This window comes from Myotis yumanensis, unplaced genomic scaffold (assembly GCF_028538775.1).
Source record: "Myotis yumanensis isolate MYYU_CA2020_CCGP unplaced genomic scaffold, mMyoYum1.0.hap1 SCAF_16, whole genome shotgun sequence".
NCBI classification, from domain to species: domain Eukaryota; kingdom Metazoa; phylum Chordata; class Mammalia; order Chiroptera; family Vespertilionidae; genus Myotis; species Myotis yumanensis.
In genome coordinates, this window is record NW_027223767.1 from 40,521,639 (window position 1) to 40,543,882 (window position 22,244).

The 22,244-nt window shown below is 45.0% G+C and overlaps 1 protein-coding gene across 2 annotated transcripts in view; it reads left to right on the forward strand.

Annotated features, from left to right (window-relative positions):
• Positions 1–5,377: 5,377 nt before the first annotated feature.
• Positions 5,378–22,244, forward strand: part of RFFL (ring finger and FYVE like domain containing E3 ubiquitin protein ligase) — a 76,889-nt gene continuing 60,022 nt past the window's right edge. Inside the window, exon 1 of one of the 2 annotated variants that reach the window (XM_070394456.1) lies at positions 5,378–5,563. The gene's annotated coding sequence lies outside the window, so the exon portion shown is untranslated. Of the gene's footprint in view, positions 5,564–5,776; positions 5,820–22,244 lie in introns of those variants that run through there. The other variant, XM_070394458.1, reaches the window with a different exon arrangement.

Sequence of the window (22,244 nt, forward strand, 5' to 3'; positions counted from 1 at the left end):
GGGACAAGATTTTTTTACATGTCAAATAACTTGGGTCTTAACTCTGACACTCTCTTGCTGTATCTCATTGGATGATTTAGCCTCTTTAAGCCTTCACTTTTTTTTTTTTTAATAAAGAGAGGAAGATGGGGGGAGGGAGAGAGAGAGAGGAGATTGATTTGTTGTTTCACTATTTGTGCATTCATTGGTTGATTCTTGTATGTGCCCTGACCAGGAATTGAACCTGCAACCTTGATATATCTGGACGATGCTCTAATCAACTGAACTACCTGGCTAGGGCCTCTTTAAGCCCTAGTTTCATCCTCTGTGAAATGGAGAAAATAAAGCTGCTACATAGACTTGCTTTTGGGTCATATAGCTTAGGAAAGTACTGAATGTTTTTCCAGCATAAAATAAGCACTCATATCATTGAGACTTATGATGCCTGGGAGATACTAGTGACAGCTACCTTCCGTCCAGGCAAGGCCAGCTCCATGACAGTGTGACCAATGCAGTTGCACAGTCCTGTGCTTAGATTAATGCTCTCCATTGCCATCCCGAAGTTCCTAATACTTTTTGAACAAGGGTCCAACATTTTGCACTGTGCCCCGCAAAGCATGTGGCCAGGCCCGTCTCCAAGAATGAATAGAACTCTTGCACTTTTATCCTCTTTGGGAAATACCCCCAGCACTGATTTTGTTGTTGTTGTTGTTAATCCTCACCTGAGGATATTTTTCCATTGATTTTTTTTTTTTTTTAAAGAAAGAAAGAATGGAAGAGAAAGGGAAAGGTGTAGAGAAACACATCAATTGGTTGCCTCTTGCACGAACCCTGACCAGGGCCTGGGCCCGGGAAGGAGTCTGCAACCAAGGTATGCCCTTGAAGGGGAATCGAACCCGGGACCCTTTGATTCTCAGGCCAACGCTCTATCCACTGAGCCAAACTGGTTAGGGCCCCTCCACTGATTTCTCAGGGAATAACTTCCCCCAGAGAGTAACCTCTCATAGAAAAACTGGGGTTAGCATCCTGTGTCTCTTTGCTTCTAACTGTTCCATTCTGGGGAAACCTTTGCAGTCTCTCTCAGAAAGGAATATTTTATATTGTACAGACATTATTTTATTTAGGCTTTTAGAATCAAGATCTAGGTTCAAAACCCTGCTGGGCCCTTTATCGCTGAGTTACTTAAATAAGGTAATGTCTCCGTCTTAGTGGTAAAATCTATATCTCAGGCAAATTAAACAGATAATCGCTGTGAAGTGCCTTTCACAGGCACATAGTAGGTGCTTAGTCACCATGAGTTCTTCTGGCTCTTGCCAGAACAACCAAAAATTAGGGCACTAGGACTTATAAGCTATGCTGCTGCTAATAAAATAAATAATATGATTTATTATTTCACTACTGTTTGGGGAAAGGCATGGGCTTCATAAATATGTATTGGGAAGTACTTAGCAAATGAGTAGAAATAATAAAAATATGGCAAAGTAAATAGCTCCTATAAATATGTCACTTGGTAGACAAATTAGTGTTTTATTACTGCTAAATACGATTGCTCACTGAAAAGCATTTCAGATTACTTAAACAATGGGTACATTATTGAGTGCCTCTCTGGAAGCGTACGATAAAGATGAAAAATAGTGATGGCGCTAATGCGAAAGGTGGAGAAAGGAGGAGTGTGGGTAAACGCAGCTCCCTCCGAGACCTCCCCGCTTCAGTGATAGGCACATTATTTAGCAGCGTTCCAAAGTTTTAGCTGTAATATGGACCCGAGGACACAGGAAAGCTGATTTCCACAGGATGTCTCGAATCCAGGCCTCAATGATTGGGTTCAATAGTGGATGAAGCACACTCCCTACAGGAACTGAGCGCTCAGCTTGTAAACTTAAGTTTACAAAACGACATCTCTTGGTCCCACCCCATCCTTGACTTGGACCTGTTAACATAAAAACATTCAAACCTGTAAAGAAGTTTTGTGAGTTTACTTGAGCCCAACTGTCGACAATTGCCAGGAAGCAGAACCTCAACAAATTGAGATAATGCTCGGAGAATGGCGGGTTACATCTATACTAGTATTTATACATTGTAATCAAAGGAAGGGACGTAGGTGGGTTACCTGAAATCCATTGGTGATAGACTAGAGAGGTGGGAGAAAACAAAGCGGCAGGGGTGGGGGGGGGTGGGGGAGGGTGGTGCGGGGGGAGTACCCTGGGATTGGATAAAAAGTAAAATGATAGACACATACTTAGGTGGGTGCAGGAACAATTAACACGATAATTTGCAGCCAGGCACATGAGGTTGTGCCCTAAGGGGTCCAGAAAAAGGGAAGTTACAAGTTACCCAGGCATTTCAAGGGTCCGTTATTATAGATGCAAAAAGACAGATAGGCTCAGTTAAGATAAAGGTTGACCTTGTCAGTGTAGATACCGGCCTAGGATGTGACTACCCACCATACCGGCCTAGGATGTGACTACCCACCATAACTGCTTTAAGTTAAAGTTTAATTTCAGACCATCCTTTGTGGTTACTTTAGGTCTCTGAGTTTGCTAGACCGCCATGCAGGCCTTCCCTGAGCTTGTCAGGTCAGCATGTGGCCCCTTTCGTCCACAGACCTATTAACTTTCTATGACTATACAGTAATTAACATGGAGAGAAGGAGAGAGCCGAGAGATCAGGTAGAGAATGCTGTGTCTTAATCACAGATCACAAACCCATTCCAGCAATAAAAGAGGCTGCACAAGGCCCTGGCATCTCAAGAGACAAGGAACCAGAGAGGGGGAAAGAGGAGACAAAAGCCTTCATGTGGGAAAATAAAACCCTGGAGAGAAACCGAGAGGGCAGGGAATTGCATCAAGGAAAGTTACCAAAATAGTCAGGTAGGAAAAAGATGGGCGGGCACATTTATTTCAGGTGCGGGAGGCGTCTAGGCGGCCAGTCATTCCATCAGTTTCTGGTGGTGGAAAGACCCAGTTTCAAAATCCAGCTCTGCCTTTTCCTGTGTCGCTTTGGGTCAATACTTAATCTGCAGATCTTCATTGATGACATGGGTATACTACTACTCAGTTTGCTGGGCTTTTGGGAAGACTGTAAATGATATTTGTAAAGTGACAGTCTGCACGTGAAATACTTTTACTTCACTTTTCCTTGTGATATTCCTTATTTAAAATGCAAAAAAAAAAACCCCAAAACAAATTGCTCAGAAGACCTCTGGGAGGTTTCCATAGGAACCTAAAGCATAAGAAAATTAAGTGTCAATAGATTCAAATCCTCTAATCAGAGGATTCAAATTTATATTATTTTCAGATAGGTATTCTTTCTAACCCAGGCTAATGATTCCCCATGCAACCCTGGTGCTTTATAGTTTACTAAACCTTCTGTACATTAGCTCATTTAAATCTTCCTACCAAGCATGGAACAGAGTGCGGAATCTCAGAGGGAAGGAGGGGGAGGGTGGGTGGGTGGGAGAAAATCAACCAAAGACCTTGTATGCATGCATATATGCATAACCCATGGACACAGGCAATAGGATGCTAAAGGCCTGGGGTAGGGGTAGGTTGGAGGGGGTTAATGCGGGGGGAAAAGGGACATATGTATTACTTTCAACAGTAAAGAATTATTTAAAAAAAATCTTCCTACCAATCTGCATTTCGGGGATGAGGAAATGAGTTCAGAAAGATGAAGTACCCCACAGAAAAGGTACAGCTGGTGAAGGGCCAGGATAGCTCTCAGCACTGGCCATTTTTTAAAAAAATATATATTTCTTTATTGGTTTCAGAGAGGAAGGGAGGAGAGAGAGCTGGAAACATCAGTGATAAGAGAGAATCATTGATCAGCTGCCTCCTGCACACCTCCTACTGGGGATCGACCCCGCAACCCAGGCATGTGCCCTTGGCTGGAATCGAACCCGGACCCTTCAGTCCACAGGCTGATGCTCTATCCACTGAGCCAAGCTGGCTAGGGCAACACCAGCCATTTTCATTGCACCATCGCCTTCCTCGGAACAGCTTCCTCACCTTCCTAAGGTGAAACTAGCTAGTTCTGGGGGTTTAGACAGGGAAATGCTAGATGAGAGAGGTGCTATAGAGCGAGTGGGACAAACAAGGGTTTTGACATTGACAAGAACAAACATTTTGAACTGTTTTAAATTAAATTACAGCGGGCCGGAGAATAGGAGAAAGACAGAACAGTTAGCCTGTTAATAGCTGGGGGCCAGGTGACAGACGGCTCACATTCCTGAATATATATTGGAGCTTTGAATCAACATCCAGATGGCTACTAGCCCACTACTAGTTGGGCCATCGGATCTTGCATGCGCATAAACTTTCAGGACTATTGCCTGTAACCAGTCAAAAGTAGTAAATATCTCTTTCTTACAGAGGCTGCTGTCATAGACCTGCTCCCTCACTTCACCTTATCACACCACCCTTATCTGTAGCCAATGTAAATTCTTTCCAAACACCTTACATTTCCCCTCACCCTCCCCTCCATGAGATATAAAAAAAGGCCTGTCAAAGCCAGGACTGCGGGACGTGTTGCCTTTCCCACCTAGGCTGCTGCTGCCGGTTTAGACTTCATGCCCCAGGACCTGGTCCTTTATGGCCCAGTAAACCCTTTCTTTTAAAAAGGCTTTCAGCCTAACCGGTTTGGCTCAGTGGATAGAGCTTCGGCCTGCAAGGTCCCAGGTTTGATTCTGGTCAAGGGCATGTACCTTGGTTGCGGCACATCCCCAGTAGGAGGTGTGCAGGAGGCGGCTAACAGATGTTTCATCAATGTTTCTAACTCTATCTTCTCGTCCTCTCTGTAAAAAATCAGTAAGATATACCTTTTTTAAAAAAGGCTTTCAGCCATGGAAGTTAAGTTTTTTATTTAACAATGCCCCACAGGTCTGGCTAATAATACTTCCCAGCTGTGGGACCTTGAATAGTGAGGCTAGCGAGCCCCGATGGGCCTGGGTTTCCTCCAATGTAACTTGGGAACCATCACCTGCTTATAGCATCGTGAGGAACAAGGAGGTACGAAGGTGCGGCAACTTTCCAACTTTTATTATGCAACGAGCTCGAAGAGGTTAAGGGACTCGCCCAAGGTCACCAAGCTGGACAATGGCCCCGCTGGGACTCGGGCCTGGACCCTCATCTCCTCGCATAGAGGTGGGTGACCAACGCACCGAACGCGGAGAGCGGACGCCGGACACTGGGGCACCCACGTCTGGCCCGAGGCTCGGGCTCCGGCAGCTGGGCTCCGCCAGGGGGCGCGCGCGCGCGGAGGCCGCGCTGTACTGGCGGCGCGCGCCCCTCTCTATGGTGCTCGGGCGCGGCGGAGCGGAGGCGGGCTCCGGAGAGGGGGCCTGTCCTGCCGGGGGCGGGGCCACGCGGGGGGCGGGATCAGCCCGGCCGGCCGGCTGGGGATGGCTAGGGGAGGGCCAACTTCCTGGGGCAGCCGGTGAGGATGTCGCGACTGCCCCCCGCTACCCCTCAGCCCCGGAGACGCGGCCGCGGCGGAGCCTGGAGCCCCCCAGCCTGAGGCGTCCGCCGTCGAATCCGGGCCCCACTCCTCCCCTCCCAGGTGCGGGCCGAGCCGGCGGCCGCGGCAGGTGAGGAGGAGGCGGCGGCGCTGCCCCGCGGGGCGCCCGGCCGGGGGTGGGGTCCAGAGGGAGGCCGGGGGGCGGAGTGCGCTGCTCGGCCGTGGGTGTCGCCTGGCTGTGTGGTCTGGGGCGCCTTCTCCGTGCGGGACGCGGCCTGGGACTGCCCGCCCCGCACGGGATGGGGCAGCTCCTGCATCGCTAGAGTCTCGTGCAGGGCAGCCCGCACCTGTCCCAGGACAAGTCCCTCGAAGAACGCATTTCCCCGGTGCGGGCGGTAACGGGGGCCAGGGCACCTCGACTCTCTCCGAGCGCCGTACAGACCGGCAGGTCGGGTCAGCTGGTGGCGGGGAGAGACTGCTTTACGGCGGAGTAAACTGAGTCAGGACGGGGCGGCCTGCTCCCCGCTTTAAAGAGACGAGCCGGTTCTCGCTTCTCCGGGGAGGAGGCCTGCGGGCTTCTCGGAGGAGGAGGGCGCCGGAGTTTGAAGGTTGATGGAGAAGTTTGGGGGTGTCCACGGCTCCGCGCTGGGGAGCTGTCCTGTGCTCGTTTGGGACGATGAGTGTGAGGTCGCCCGTGGCTCAGGCGGAGGGGAGCGGGGCCTGTCTGCAGCTCGCTGCCCGGGAGGCGTTTGACCGGGGGCGGGGAGGGAGGGTAGACCCGGAGCCCGAGCCGGGCAGGCATCTGTCCGTTCAGAACTTGGTTTCAGGCTGGCAGGAGGTAAGAACAGCACGTTTTCTGCTTTTTGTCGGTCTGTCATTCGTTCCAGGGGGAAAAAAACTTGCTCGTGTAATCAAGGAAGGGTGTCCCACGTGCTCCCCGTGCACCCAGGGAAGGAATCTTGCTGCTTGGAAACAGGGTTTGACCCACGGCTGTCACTTTGCACCCTGGCAAAAGGCCAGTGACGTGATGAGCAAACACCCCAGGCGCATATGACCTTCTGAGAAAACAGTGAGGGCCGCATTACATCCATTTTACAAGTGGTTGGGAGGACGGGGAAGACTTCCCGTCACCCCTGGGGCTACCACCCTTTGGAGGAGCCTTGTGGTTTTCCCAGTGACAGTTCAAGCTGCTGAAATGTGGTCAAGGCTGTTCATTTTACTGAACCCCTTTTCTAGGAACAGGAGCAGACAGGGGACGTGGTGCTGGGCTGAGTTTGTGTACAGAGTTCTAGGGGTGGGAGCTGGCGGGAATACTTCTTTTCTGTTCAGGGGATTTCAGGCTGGACAACTAACTTACCCTTTTTTCCTGATTGCATTCTCTTCCACATTCAAGGAGATAGGTAATGGCGTGCGTTTCCGAAACTTTGTCAAATTCTCTAATAATTCTAGGCTTCAGAATACAATTCAAAAATTACAGTTCATTTAGCGGCGTTAAGTTTGAAAATGTTTGAAAATTGTATGTAACAATTGCAAATGGATGTGGCAGAGCTTCCTAGTAACGTGATTGTGTTGGAAGAAAATTCCCGTGTAATCTAGGACACCCCCTTTTTAATGTCTCTATCTAATGATGAAGACCAATTCACTAAAAACTTTCATATTGATCAGGTAGACAGCTGTTAACCTGACTGTTTACACTGGGGTCAAGGGTTGTAAACTCTCTAAGTTGACTCAATTTAACCAGTTGCTAAAATCATACACACAAAAAGAGAGAGCCCTTCTCAGAATGCTTAGGAATTAGTTTCCAAACTTTTTCCCAGCCCAAGCCCATTAACATAACTCTGCTTAGCACCATCTAATAGGAATATCATTTTAAGAGCTTTAAAATAGCAGTGGAAAAGGCATTTTCAGTTACCAGCATTTAAGAAGACAAAACAGCAACAATAACAAAAAAGGACAATTTCCCCCCTAATTACATGTTTATTGTGGAGTTTAACACAGCCACACCCATCTATAAGAAAGTTGTGCCTAGGACTTTTTGAAAGCACTTACATAAACCTGAGGTGTGTTAGGGGGACCAATTCCAACTTGACTGTTTTAAATCCTTATTAAAGAGTAGAATCTTTAATACTACTGCTATTTAAAAAATATGTATATATTTTTATAGATTTTAGAGAGGAAGGGAGAGGGAGAGATAGAGATAGAAACATCAATGATGAGAATCATTGCACACTCCCTACTGGGGATCAAGCCCACAATCCATGTGCCCTGACGGGAATTGAATGGTGACCTCTTGGTTCATAGGTCTATGCTCAACCATTGAGTCATGCTGGCCTGGCTACTGCTATTATTTTACTGGTAGATTAGAGACATCAAACTTGTTCTAGCCATAGTGCTTGTTTTGGGAGGAAAGATTTAACCTCTATACCTTGGGATTTCAAAACCCCTGCAATACAGAGCTAAAATATAATTTAGAGTTTAATGAAAAAAATATACTTTAAATTGCTGTTGCAGTCTCAAGGGGTGAGCTGCTTCATCATCATCATTATTATTATTTGGTTGTGGTTACTGATTATTATTTTTGTTTGGTTACTGCGTATTGATAGTAGTTACTTGTGTTAATGTAAGAAAGATTTTGGCAATTGTAAGGACAGTAGTTTTATATCCAAATGCATAGATTCCCATTTCTTCAATAGGAAAATGGTCTGGTCACTTTCATGTTTTGACTTTGTTATTCATGGAGTTTTAAAATCCTAAAACCAGTTGGGCTCTTAATAGGATATCCTGTTAGAGCTCACATGAAAGCCATCCCATGTAGGTAGGAATCCTCAGCCTCATGTGTTCAAAGACCTCAGTTCTCCTGGGTTCCAGGTTTTATCAGTTGCCATGGTCAGGACAGTGGGTTCTCTAATCCTCTACTGCCATTCTTAGTTTAAACTCATTGTCCTCTTTTCTCTTAGTTAAGACTGTCTGAAGCTTCTCTGCTTTCTCTCATTCAGGTTGAATATTCCACATTTTTGATGCCGTTGGGCCTGTTAACATTCTAAATTGGAGCTAAGCAGTTGGTTAAGAGAGTTCTGTACTTTTTAAACATTTTCCTTTTTCAAAGCAAGCATAAAAATCTACATTTCCTCCAGGAAAACCAGCTCTTCGAATCTCATAGAAAAACAAGAGTTGTTTTTTCCAGCTTTCCACCAATATAAAATCTTAACTTCTTTTTTCTGTTTTTGCCAGTATAGTGATGGACTGGAGGCACTGGGAGAGCCTGCCGTCTCCTGAATCATCAAAAGAAGGTCACATGGTATTCAGTGCAGCTTTAGCGTTTTTAGTATGTTTTATTGCAAGGGATTTTCAAAAGCCAGTGGTCTTTGAAAGATTCGGTGGTACCTAGTCCTTTGCAGCTGAGTCACTGAGGGGTTCCTTAAAAATACAGGTTTTTTAGTCCCACCTCCTGGAGACTTTGATTGAGTGAGTAAGTGATGACCATAATCTACATTATAAAAACCTCTCTGGCATCTTTCCCAAAAGCTCCGCAGGTGATTCTGATTTGTAGCAGGTTTGGGAGCCACTGTTGTATTGCTTTGAAATTCTTCATAAATTGGTAGTCCCTTTAAAAGCATCATGGTATTCAGGATGTTTGATTTGCTAGAATAGTCCATTTCCTAGTCCTGACAGATAAAAAGGAGCTTTTATAACTTTTATGTAAATTGCTTTACTGAGAGGCCCTCGCTGCTGTATTTATGTAGTGGGAGTCATGAGAGAGGGGTGGTGAAAGTGGCTTCCTTTATTTCCTGAGTTGACAATTGAATGAAAATGTGGAAACAACTGGAAGTCTGAAAACTAGTCAATCTGGTTATGGTCAATAGGAGAGATGCCTGGGAATTCTCTGTGTGTAGGGTTTTAAAATAAAGCCAACTTGCTAGATGTTTCACTTCTACATAGCTGAAGCGCTTATTGAAAATAATAAAATGCTTCATAGTCAGTAAAATGTAGTCACAAGTACTTTGCTGAGTTCATGGAAAGAAGAAAAATTATTGAAATACAGAACTATCTGAGTTAAAACAGAATTGGGGAACTAAATATGTTAGGGAATTAAACTTGGGAAAAGCTAAACAATGTAGGAAATAGGTAATTGTGGTTTTGAATCCCAGCTCCTCCATCTCCTGGCCAAGCTCCTTTAGACATGTGATTTAACCTCGGTGAGCTTCCTTTTCTCTTCATCTGCAAGGTGAAAAAAATGCCTGGTAGGATTGTTATGTGGATTAAGAGAGATAAATATTTTCTGTGTACATTGTAGGCAAATCAGTGAATGTTCTTTTCTCCTACTTTCTCATAAGATTTTTATTTATTCTGTAGGCTTAAGATGTCTTGCTAAATCTAGCATTTTCTATATCTCTAGGAATATCTACTCAGCCAGCTTTTTTTTTAAATTTAAAAACTTATTCAATTACAGTTTACATTCAATATTATATTGTATTCGTTTCAGGTGTACTCCATAGTGTTTAGACAGTCATATATTTTACAAAGTGTTCCCCCTGATATTTCCAGTACCCACCTGGCACCATACGTAGTTATTACAATATTAGAGGCCTGGTGCACGAATTCGTGCACAGGTGGGGTCCCCAGGGGGGTGGGAGGGCCAAGATGCGATTGGCCCTCCAGGCAGGAGGTGGGATGCCCTTGCCAGCCTGGGATCCGGATCCATTCCACTGACATTTGCACTGGTTGTCGGGAGCCACCTGGTGGCCGCTTTTATATTGTTTCTTCCTTGCGGAGCATCTAGGGAAGGGAAGTGGCTGCAGTGCCTGAGGCCGACTTCCAGCAGGGCAGTGGCGCTGGTCTGTTGGTGCCTGGCCGATTCTCTGGAGATTGGACCTGCAGGACTACTGAAGGAGTGAGTGGCTGCCACTGGGCTGGTGGACCTCTGGGATGGGTCGGTCAACTGATGGGTGCTCTGGCTGTGGGAATGCACTGACCACCAGGGGGCAGCTCCTGTGTGTGTCTGCCCCCTGGTGGTCAGTGCGCGTCATAGGTCGTTCAGTCCTGAGGTCGCTTAGGCTTTTATATATATAGATATAGATTATTAACTATATCCTCTGTGCTGTGCTTGACACCCCCTGACTATTTTGTAACTACCAATTTGTACTTCTTTTTTTTTAATTAAATCTTTATTGTTCAGATTATTACATTTGTTCCTCTTTTTCCCCCCATAACTCCCTTCCTTCCAGTTCCCTCCCCACCCTCCGCCCTCACTCCCCACCCACTGTCCTCATCCATAGGTGCACAATTTTTGTCCAGTCTCTTCCCGCATCTCCCACACCTTTTTCCTCCCCAAGAATAGTCAGTCCATTCCCTTTCTATGTCCCTGATTCATTATAATCAACAGTTCATTCTGTACATCAGATTATTTATTTACTTGATTCTTAGATTCACTTGTTGATAGATGCATATTTGTTGTTCATAATTTGTATCTTTACCTTTTTCTTCTTCCTCTTCTTAAAGGAAACCTTTCAGCATTTCATATAATACTGGTTTGGTGGTGATGAACTCCTTTAGCTTTTCCTTATCTGTGAAGCTCTTTATCTGACCTTCAATTCTGAATGATGGCTTTGCTGGATAAAGTAATCTTGGTTGTAGGTTCTTGGCATTCATTACTTTGAATATTTCTTGCCACTCCCTTCTGGCCTGCAAAGTTTCTGTTGAGAAATCAGCTGACAGTCGTATGGTTATTCCCTTGTAGGTAACTGAGTTTCTTTCTCTTGCTGCTTTTAAGATTCTCTCTTTGTCTTTTGCTCTTGGCATTTTAATTATGATGTGTCTTGGTGTGGTCCTCTTTGGATTCCTTTTGTTTGGGGTTCTCTGCGCTTCCTGGAGTTGTAAGTCTATTTCTTTCACCAGGAAGGGGAAGTTTTCTGTCATTATTTCTTCAAATAGGTTTTCAATATCTTGCTCACTCTCATCTTCTGGCACCCCTATAATTCTGATGTTGGTACGCTTGAAGCTGTCCCAGAGGCTCCTTACACTATCTTCATATTTTCGGATTCTTTTTTCCTTTTGCTTTCCCAGTTGGGTGTTTTTTGCTTCTTTGCATTTCAAATCTTAGACATGATTCTTGCGCTCCTCTGGTCTGCTGTTGGGAGTCTGTATAATATTCTTTATTTCAGTCCGTGTATGCTTAATTTCTAGTTGGTTCTTTATCACAACATCGAGGGTCTCATTAGATTTCTTGTAGATCTCAATAAGTTTATCGGCGGCTTCTAGACAGTTCTTGAAGGACCTTAAAAGTGTGGTTCTGAACTCAATATCCTTCATTGACAATTTTGTCCTGTTTCTTTGTCTCTGCATTTTTTATGCTTTCTTGGTGCACCCCCTAGTGGTCTTTGTGCGCAGTCTTGTTGTAGTTAAGCCTTGAATGTTGTAGTTAATACTAAGGGGATTTGACCTCCAGGCCAACTGGCTGTGAGAATCAGCTGTGTCTGCAGTGGGAAAACTTCTGTCCTCTGGAGAGGTGCTAATCTAGCCTTTGCCTGAGGCTATCCGGCAAATGGCTCTGAGCAGGGCTTGGATGGGGCGGGTCCCACGGGATCAACAGGGCAGAGGAGGGAGCAGTTATGGCTGCTCTCAGTCCCGTCCCCAGAGGGTCTGCCTCTCAGAGTCCCAGCAACCGCTGCAAACCTCGGAGAGAAAGCTGCCCTCGCGTTCTGACCCATGCCAGACAGTCCCGCTTCTCCCGTTTGAGTCTGGGTCCCTAGAGACTCGCCCAGAACTAGAGCTCAGAATCTGAGACTCCCTCCCGATTGAAAACGACAACCGCGCCCTCAGCTACCAGCCCGCTCCGCGCGCACCACCGCACCTTTGTATTTTCCGTACTGCGCCTCCTCTGAGCCTCAGTATGCTGTTCTCTTTCCTTCTAGTTGAAGAATTTCCCCTCAGCCAGCCTTCCTGGGGTTCTGGGTGATGTCCGTTCCGTCTTTTAGTTGTATTTTTGAAGTGGTTGTGCGAGGCAGCAAACTCCGGTGTTTACCTATGCCGCCATCTTGGTTTCTCCCAATTTGTAATTATGAATCCCTTCACCTTTTTGTTATATATACTCACCAAAGACATGTTCATTGATTTTTAGAGAGAAGGGAAGAGAGAGAGAGAGAGAAAGAGATTGGTGTGAGAGAGAGACATTGATTGGTTGCCTCCCACAGATGGGAGGCTGGGATCAACCTGAGACCTTTCACAGTTTACAGGATGACACTCCAACCAACTGAGCCACACTGGCCTGAACTTCACCTTTTTCACCCAGTCCTTCAATCCCCCTCTCCGCTGACAACCATCTGTCTGTTCTCTATATCTGAGCCTGTTTGTTTTATTTTGTTCTTTAGATCCAACATACAAGTGAAATATGGTATTTGTCTTTCATTCGGCTTTTTTAGAAGATGTATGAAAGAATGAGGAATAAAGTTAAATGTTAGGGTCACCGAAGGAGGAATGCTCAGGCCAGAAGGGTGAGGGATTATGAATTTATTAGGTCATCTGGAAACCCAGATGGGCTGAGCCCCAAAATGGCGCCAGCTCCCAAAGACTGGGAGTCAGAGGTTTTTAAAGGACTGACTCTAGGCAGGCTTTTTCTGGGTAGAGAATTCTCTGTGCAGGTCCAGATTCTGGGAAACTCCAGAGGGGGAGATAATGGTCTTAGCAGGTGGAATGTGGTCTAAGCAAGTGGAATGTCCATTGTGAAGTGGCCTGAAGGTCAGTTCCCAGGGGAGGCGTATCGATTCAATTATTTGATCAGACCTAACATTAAGAACTAGAGATTATGGGTAAGACTTTTTTTAGGCGTGGAATGTAGGCTTATATCCAGAGTTATTGTCTGCAGGAATAACTTAACACTATCCACATTCTGCCTTATGTGTCTGGTTGGTGCCAGGAGCTCAGTTTAGGCCAGGCGGCTTTGAGGGAGTCCCCATTAGGTAGCACCTGACATCCATTTCTTTCTTCATCTCCTTTCTCCCTTTTGGTCTCTTTTGTTTCTTTTTCCCTCTCTCCTTCCTTTCCCTCTTTCAAATTGGCCTTCCATTATTGAAGGCAGGCCCCTGGAACTCCAGGCTAAGAGGTTGCTGGTTGCTAACACCTGTCTCCCAGCTAAATGAATAGGCTCTTTTGTGGGCAGAATGTTAAAAAAGCTGATTAGTACAATACTGGTTTAAAGGACCTATTAAGGATACGGCATATGTAAATCACAGAGCGACTTAAAGCCCATTCTAAAGATTTGTTTCTTACACTATACATTTTGTATATTGAATTATGATGTTGGTTGAATTTTTACATCCCAACCATGAATTTTATTGCCCAAACAGACTAATTTCTGTCGTAGTGACTGGGAATCATTTATATTCTAAAGAAGTTCTACCCTTAAGGGCCTTTGTTGTATTCCACAAATGTCTAACGAGTGTGTAATACAATTAAAGTTTTGTTCACTGCGCTGCTGACATAATTAGTTTAATTTCTGCTCCTTATATATTTTTGTTGGCAGCTGGGAAATTAAAATACTAGACGTTGCATAAAACTGCTTTTTTGAGGGTGATTTTACTGTCTGTTGAATGTATGTAGGCCCCAGGGTACATTTTTAAAGATGTCTTATTCAACTTTACTGTAATAGTCTCTTTCTCTTTATAGAATTAATGTAATAAGACACATAATTGGCTGTTTAAGCATTCAGAAGAGACAGTATTTGGCCTTTACCCTGTCATTATATTGTTTTCTACAGCTCTTGAGGAAATGTATGTAATTTTGGGAACCCCTAAGTATATTACAGTTACATGAGCATGTGAACTTTGCAAAGACTAGAGAATGGAGTGGTTTTCTCAGATAAGCTGTATTATTTAATTCCCTCCTAAAATCACTGCTCTCTTCTTTTTAGATCATAGTGTTTGCAGACCTGATAGGAAAGTGGAAAGTCTGTGATGCCTGGCAAATCCACTTCACAATTTTTCTATGATATATTTCACAGAATCATAGGCTCTAGTCTTCAGGAACAGAGGTTGTTCTCAAGGAGACTTTACATTTAATTACTCTAATCCACACTTAATTTCCTACAGGATTTTGGAGAGATTCTCACCAGGCTGTTGATTTCATGGAGTTAGGACCTACACAGGTTTTTATCTGTTGAGGCTGCTAACCTTTCTTTTTTCTATAATGGAAATGACCTTGGTCTGGTCATTTCTCCTTGTCCTCTCCTACAGAAAGAAACAGTGAAGCCTTGCTCTCTCAGTGGCTATAACTCGTGTGCTGAATTTGAACTTGTGCTGAATTTGAACTTAAAATTTTTCAGTAAGCAAGTATTACTTGACTTTTTAAATCTGCTCCTTTCCAGTGCTACAGGTTCGCCTATATCTCCTAGTTTAAGATTCACATGGCTTTTCTAGAGTTGCATATGAAAATGTGGTTTCATTATGGCCAGCCTGTGGAGTGATCAGGGCTCCCTGGGACAGCCCTTTGTTTCCACCAGGCCAGTTCTAAGAGTAGGGCAAGCCCATCTCCATTTGAACTGTTTGGAACCAGAATGATTTGCTGAAACCCTTTCACTGCCTTGATCCTCTTTAAAGAAATGCTGCCTAGTCATCCTGAAATTTACAGGAAGTTTGGCCAAGTGGAGGCTCTGCTGGCCTCTGAGTAGTTAAATGTAATTTGTTAGTAATCAGCACTTTGTTTATTTGTAACTGCTGGATTATGTTAACTGGGGAAAAAAAAGGGAAAAAAAAGCTTTTGGTAAGTCAATGGAATGCCCTCACCCACCCCATCTTCCTGCTTGTTTCACTCTTCATTTGCTTTGGAAAATCTTCCCAGTCTTAGTCCTGAACGCACAGACTTACGGCACATGGAATCAATATTTTTTATCCTAAATTATAGAGGAAATTGTGTGGTCCCTCCAGCATTTTCTTCAAATCTAACCTTTTTTTTTTTTAATTTTCATAATGATTAAGATGTCTGCTTGAGAAATAACCAAGCCTTTTCTGTTGACTCCCAGCCTTTTCCTAAGTCTTGAGTGAATGGGCCGATAGCCAATTAATTATACTTCATGACCAGGCTAAGTTATTATCTTACATGGTGCAGAAGAAGATTCACTAGAGCATAAACCTTTATTTGAAAATGCTGGACAAAAGGAACATTCTAATTTGGAGAAAGAGGGCAGAATGTTTTCTAGGGCTTTAGCAGGAGTGTGTCTACTGAAGTTCAGTTAGTTTGAGAAATACTTAGAAAAGGATGGTTCTGGAAGAGAGAGGAATTGTTTTTGCAGATTAGCAATCATTGTTTGGGTAATTTGGATTTTATGGAGATGGAGAGGAACAGGGGCTAAGATTTTATGCAAAGGGCACAGGGTGGGAAGGAATAACCAAGGGACTAGGACATGACCAGTGCACAGTGGAAAATTATTAGTCCTGCATTTTCTACCTTTTGGGCATGACTAGTTTCAGATACCATTTGTGGTCATTTTGAAACCAGACAACAAATGGGTCTGGGCTGCCTGTCACTACTTGAGCCTATTAAGCAGAGAAAGGGTTGAATCATGTATGTATGAGCATTTATTCCAATAATGCGGGTAGGATGGGAAAGCATCAGGTCATCCACGAAAATCTGCTCTGCACCCCTCCATAAACCAGCTGCTTAGATGGATAGGAGGACAAATATTACATGGAGAAATAGGCAGAAGGAATGAGAATGGGTATAATGGTTACGGATTAGCCGAAACCGGTTTGGCTCAGTGGATAGAGCATCGGCTTGCGGACTGAAAGGTCCCAGGTTCGATTCCGGTCAAGGGCATGTACCTGGGTTGCGGGCACATCCCCAGTGGGAGATGTGCAGGAGGCAGCTGATCGATGTTTCTCTCTCATTGATGTTTCTAACTCTCTATCTCTCTCCCTTCCTCTCTGTAAAAAATCAATAAAATATATTAAAAAAAAAATAAATAATGGTTACGGATTATAGGCCATGTGGGGTGGGAGTTTGCAGAGGGCTGGGGCCTCTGGTGTCCACAACAAGGTTGTTAATCTTTCCACGATAATAGGCAGCTCTCAGATGAGGAGAATGGGCCGCACCCAGGTCTGGGGGCATACAACTCTCAGCCAGGTTAGAATGTGCTTTCTTTAATCAGAATAAAACAATCATGGTTAACAGAGCATGATTAATATTTCTTATAACTATAGGTATTCTCCACTATTCTATTTTTCCCTCCTGCCCCTAACAATTTTACCATATATTGATGGAAGAGTTTGCATAATCGTTCCGTGTTAAAGCTGAAGTTTACTTTAGCCAGTTATTTGCTACAGAGCAGGTGGGGAGGGGCATGCCATAATATTTCCAGAGAACTTGTCAAACAGGCACTCCACCTTTCTTCACCATATGGTTGGACCCAGCGCTGCAGGTGATGCTGAATCATCATGCCAGCACCCACTGATCTAGCTCTGTGTTTCCCAACTCTGACTATTGACAAAGTTGCAAATCAGTAGCTTGAATAGTGACAGTGAATCAGCTGATTAAGGTGGGGCACAAATATGGTAGTCCTGCAGCTTCACCTCTAGGTGATCTTCATCAGATTCCTAAATTTCATTTATTTAAAAAAATTTATACAGTACATCAACATGTCTCATGTACAACCAAAACAAATATTAGCCCGGCTGGAGGGGCTCAGCGGTTGAGCATCAACCCAGGAACCAAGAGGTTGCTGGTTCAGTTCCTGATCTGGACACATGCCTGGGTTGTGGGCTCAGTCCCAAGTACAGGGCGTACAGGAGGCGGCTGATCGATGATGTTCCTCTCTCATTGATGTTTCTATCTCTCTATCCTTCTCCCTTCCTCTCTCTCTAAAAATCAATAAAAACATATTTTTTAAAAAATTACATGACAGTTATATCTAATTTGGTTTTTGTTTCAGATACAGGCTAGCCACACCTGCTCTGTTATTTGAGGAAACACTTGCAAATGACAGCCTTGTCTCCTTGTCTCATCTTTTTAGAAACAACAAACATTATAAAAATAAGCCATGAATTTTGCTTAGGAGGGATTGGTACAAAATTTAGAGCATCAACCTATGGACTGAAGGGTCCCGGGTTCAAGTCCAGTAAAGGGCACATGCCCAGGTTGTGGGCTCCCTCCCCAGTGGGGGACATGCAGGTGGCAGCTGATCAATGATTCTTTCTCATCATTGATGTTTCTATCCCTCTCTGAAATTAATTAAAAAAAAAAATATATATATATATATATATATATATATATATATATATGATAGATTCCTGGTTCCTAGCCCAAACCTATAGAATCAGTGTTTGGGAATGAAGGTGGGATTCTGATGTAGCATCTCTGCAGACCATCCTTGGAGAAAATATTACTATAAGAAGAAACCACACATAAAAAAAAAAAGATTGGTAAACATGGATCTTGGTGGGCTGCCTTTATTTTGCAGAGGAGAGAAGAGCCTCAGACTTACCCAGGGTCTTCAGCTCATTAGTTGGCTCTTGCAGAAAAGCAGAGAGGTCTTTTGACTCTTAATTTAGTGCTCTTTCCATCCTATATAATAAAAGGATAACATGCAAATTGACCAAATGGCGGAACTAACGGTCACTATGACCACCAGGGGGCAAACGCTCAATGCAGATGTTCCTCAGCCACAGGGTGGGTGGTGGTGGGGGGGCAGGCATGATGGCTGGCTGGTGAGTGCAGCGGTGGTGGTGGGAGCCTCTCCCACCTCAGCGGCAGTGCTAAGGATGTCTGACTGCTGCTTATACCTGCTCCCTGCAGGGAGCGGGCCTAAGCCACCAGTCAAACATCCCTTGAGGGCTCCTGGACTGCTAAAGGGTACAGGCCGGGCTGAGGGACACCCCCTGTACCCCGAGTGTACGAATGTCGTGCACCAGGCCTCTAGTTAAATTATACCATGGTATGTCCTTGTTGGTTTCTGTAATTACCTTCAAATCAGAAGCTATAGAATAGAGAGGGAAAGGGTGTTTTGATAACTTCAGAGCAATAAGTGACTGAATTGGCACTTAATAGTGTGAAATATTAGGGCTTCTCAAGCTATCTGTGGAAGGGCCAGCTTGGTAAAGTTTTTTCTAATCTGTTGCCAACTAATATTATAAAGTACAAGAAAAATAAATTACCAGAAAAATCATGCTCTCGGAGCTCACAGCAATATCAAAGTGCTCTAAAAGTTCCTATGCACTTACTATGATTTTTTTGTGTATTAATCTTGCCATGGACCTCCCTGGAGGGTCTGTGACTGCACACTTTGAGTAGTGTTGTTCTAGGTCAGCGGTTCTCAACCTGTGGGTCGCGACCCCTTTGGGGGTCGAACGACCTGACCTTTTCACAGGGGTTGCCTAAGACCATGGAAAACACATATATAATTACATATTGTTTTTGTGATTAATCACTATGCTTTAATTATGTTCAATTTGTAACAATGAAAATACATCCTACATATCAGATATTTACATTATGATTCATAACAGTAGCAAAATTACAGTTATGAAGTAGCAATGAAAATAATTTTATGGTTGGGGGTCACCACAACATGAGGAATTGTATTAAAGGGTCGCGGCATTAGGAAGGTTGAGAACCACTGTTCTAGGTGGTTCTGAGGATCTTAGGAACTTGATATCAGAGGTGTTTAATCATTTTCTTCCTTGTACTACCTGTAACTGAAGCAACCAACGGAGAATACCTTCCTGTTTGGGGAGAGAAGTGCCATCACTTGGTGGTTTGCTAGATCAGAACCACAATTTTATTTTATTTATTTATTTTAAAAATATATATTTTATTGATTTTTTTACAGAGAGGAAGGGATAGGGTTAGAGAGTCAGAAACATCGATGAGAGAGAAACATCGATCAGCGGCCTCCTGCACACTCCCTACTGGGGATGTGCCTGCAACCAAGGTACATGCCCTTGACCGGAATCGAACCTGGGACCCTTGAGTCCGAAGGCTGACGCTCTATCCACTGAGCCAAACCGGTTAAGGCGAAGAACCACAATTTTAATATTTGGGGATCAGGTGAGGGACACTTACCTTTAATATATTGAAGAATAAATTGATAGAACTTGCATTTGATGCCTGAATCAGGAATGATATTTATCTCTTTAAACTTCTTGACTGGTAACTTTACTCATAGTTCATAAAGGTGCTTAGCCCAGCTGGTGTGGCTCAGTGGTTGAGCATTGCCCCATGAACCAAGAGGTCACCGGTTCGATTCCCTGGAGGGCACATACCCAGGTTGTGGGCTCGATCTCCAGCAGGGGGTGTGCAGGAAACAGCTGATTGATGTTTCTATCTCTATCCCTCTCCCTTTCTCTCTCTCTAAAAATCAATAAAAACATATATATATATATTAAAAGATACTTAAAGCATGAAGATATTTTCTCCCCTGTTCCAAATCAACACTCATTTTGACATAGTAGCCACACAAATAATATAGGGGTGTGCAGTTTCTTGAGGCAGTTCAGTTGGTATTGGCTTTTTAGAAGCCTTTTATAAGTAGATTAGAGGCCTGGTGCATGGAATCGTGCACCAGTGGGGTCCCTCAGCCTGGCCTGCACCCCCTCGCAATCCAGGACCCCTCAGGAGATGTCGGACTGCCGGTTTCAGCCCATCCCCGCAGGCCCTGTGGGGATCGGGCCGAGACCGGCAGTCCAATGCTGCCTGCTGCTCCTGCCTGCTGCTCCCACTCATCCTGGCCCTGCTGTGCCTGCTGCGGGCTTGCACCCAGTCAGTCTTGATCGGGAGAGTCTTGTGCCACTGCAGCAGTGCTCGCCAACTGTGAGCTCTGCGTCTGGCGCCCATTGGTCAGCTGAGCGGTGCTCCCGCTGTGGGAGTGCACTGACCACCAGGGGGCAGCTCCTGTGTTGAGCGTCTGCCCCCTGGTGGTCAGTGTGTGTCATAGCGCCTGGTCATTCGGTCACTTAGGCTTTTATATATATAGATTATGAATAAGCATTATTTGTGTGGCTCCTATGTCAAAATGAGTGTTGCTTTGAAACAGGGGAGAAAATATCTTCATGCTTGTTTTATGTCCTGGTTTAATTGCTTAGTTGGATGAATTGTCAAACTTGATAGATTATTGGAGCTATTCTTTGGGTGGTTAAACAATAATGAATCTGTTTGAATGTTTGCAAGGACACTGCTCCCTATGTCTGAACTTTGTGCTAGAGAAAGTTTCAATTGTTCCGAAGCAATACTAGTTAGAAAATGCAGCGCTGTGGCTCATAGCACAGCTGTCTAAATTACTAGCTATATTGGGGCCTTTGGACAAGCATCCTATATAATAAGAGGCTAATATGGAAATTATCCTCTCGGGAGTTCGACCAACAGGGAGTTTGACTGCTCGCTATGACATGCACTGACCACCGGGGGCAGTGCAGAATGAAGGCAGGCCCCGGCCGGCAGCTGGAAGGCCCTGATCAGCCCTGATTCCTGGCCAGGGCTAGGTACCCTACCCATCCATGAATTTTGTGCACTGGGCCTCTAGTTGTTTAATATTTTTGGAAACAATTTATGTTTCCTACTCCAAAATGTCTGTGGTTGTTCCCTGAATAGTTAGAAAACCTAGAAATGGAGAAAGGTATTGTTTGTGTCTAGGTTATTCAAGTCAGGTCTTTTTTCTTTAAGCATTTCTAGAACAAATTATCTTTCTAATTGAGGCAGGGTGGGTGGGGCTGGGGGCTGTTATGGGACTGTTAACCATCAGAGCCTTTTTTCCTGAGAACCACTCAGTGGTGCAGAGCCTGACTATTCAATAGGATAGCATGTTGGTAGGCTGTGCCTAAAGCACTTTGGTTCTTATAACTTTGACTAGAGGCTCGGTGCACGAAGTTGGTGCATGGGTAAGGTCCCTAGGCTTAGTGGGTGATCAGGGCCGATCTGTGGGGTGACTGGTGGGGCGATGGGAGGGTGGAAGCCTTGGCCGGCCTGGTGCCCCCCGCTCGCTGGCCCCACCCCCCGCCATCGCCAGTCACCTCCCTCTGTGGGGTGACTGGCAGGGCGATCGGGGGGGCCCCCACTGGCACCCACCTTGGCTGGCCTGGGGCCTAGGGCCTGCGGGCTGGGGGCAGCTCCTGCATTGAGCGTCTGCCCCCTGGTGGTCAGTGCACGTCATAGCGACCGGTTGTTCCGCTGGTCATTCAGCCATCGGTCGATTTGCAGATTATGCTTTTATTATTATACTGGAGGCCCGGTGCACGAATTCATGCACGGGTGGGGTCCCTCGGCCCGACCGGCAATTGGGACCAATGAGGGGGCTGGTCCCCCCCATCAGGGCGATTGGGGGGGCCAGCCGGCCAGAGGGAGGGACTGCGGGAGGTTGGCCCCAGTAGCAAGCTAACCAACGGCCGATTCCGCGAGGAATCGGGCTCCTTCCTTCCTCCTGTATGGGTCCAGGGTGTGGGTGAACCAGATTTGGGGATGTCAGGGCCCCAGCAGCAAGGTCTGGGTCAGTGCGCATCATAGCTACCGCCGGTCGTCCGGTCGTTCTAGTCATTCTGGTCATTCAGTCTTAACGGTTGCTTAGGTTTTTATATATATAGATTGGAAACATGAGTGAGGGTACAGGTGTTTTTGAAAATCTCCATGCCTGCTAAGTGAAGTCTTGAATTTTCATGTTGAACATTACATTTGGTGAAGGATGTTATAAAACCACCTTTACAAAACAGTCCCCTTTCCTATTGATATGTTGCCAAGCAGAGCTTGGGAGTGTTAAGCATGCTCAACAGGGTTTACTCATTGCATTGTGTAAAATAATACTTTTTTCTGAATGAAATTGTATGCTTTTTTTTTTTTTT